Source organism: Echinops telfairi, unplaced genomic scaffold, assembly GCF_000313985.2.
Source record: "Echinops telfairi isolate 266 unplaced genomic scaffold, ASM31398v2 ScPeMD7_2573;HRSCAF=3158, whole genome shotgun sequence".
NCBI classification, from domain to species: Eukaryota; Metazoa; Chordata; class Mammalia; order Afrosoricida; family Tenrecidae; genus Echinops; species Echinops telfairi.
In genome coordinates, this window is record NW_022106471.1 from 1,686,343 (window position 1) to 1,687,266 (window position 924).

The window sequence follows — 924 nt, forward strand, 5'->3', positions numbered from 1 at the left end:
GGGGGTGGGTGGGTGAGGGTGCGTTTCCCAGCGTCATCGGCATGATTCATCAACCTGGGGAGCGCCCACCGTGTGCGTGCCCTGCGAGGTGGGGGGCATGCTGACTCACGCCTCCATCACTGCTGTTAGCGGCCATACAGTTGGCGCTGTCTCCCGGTGACTCGCTGACAGCAGGGCAAAACACCACGTGGCCCCGTGACATCGCCATGTGGGTGGGATGCCCGAGCCCTTTGTTGCTGCGGTGCCCATTCCGTGTCTTCCAGCCTGGGAGCTCGTTTGTCGGCGCCAAGTTCAACGATCTTTGACTGAGTTCAACCCCACCCCCCTGGGAGGTTTGCTGGGCCCTCCTTTCTAGTCTGTCTGAGTCTGGAAACCCTGCCGAAATGGTCCAACACGGAGGACCCTGTTAGTATTCGAAATCCTTGTGACATAGCATCACAGCAACACGCAAGTCACCACAGTAGGACACAGTGGTGGGTCTCCAAGTGTCACCTCTTTCCCCATGAGAGCTGCAGTTAACAGTGTACGGGTGGACTTCTCTGGCCCACCCTGGCTTCCCTATGGCCATGAGGCAGGGGCCAGACAAGCACCAAGGTCCAGCCTCCTTTACCTAGCCACCAGCATTTCCTCCCACACCAAGCTACATCTGTGCTGGGTTCAGGAATTTGCTGCAGTAGCCAAACAGCACGCCCAGCCAATGCTCATAATTAAAAGTGTTGATTAGGGAAGTTAATAGGTTACCACAAGTCAGGATCAGGAAGCGGTAAGGATACAGCCTTGGTCTGCAAACACACCTGTCCTCAGCCGGCAGCCAGGTCTCCTCTCGGTGGCCCTCAGCCTCTCGGCCACGTGTCCCTTGACTCCTGGCTCTGTGGGTCAGGAAGCCAGCCTGCCTGTGACTCTGTCTCATAGCCCCCCAGTCTC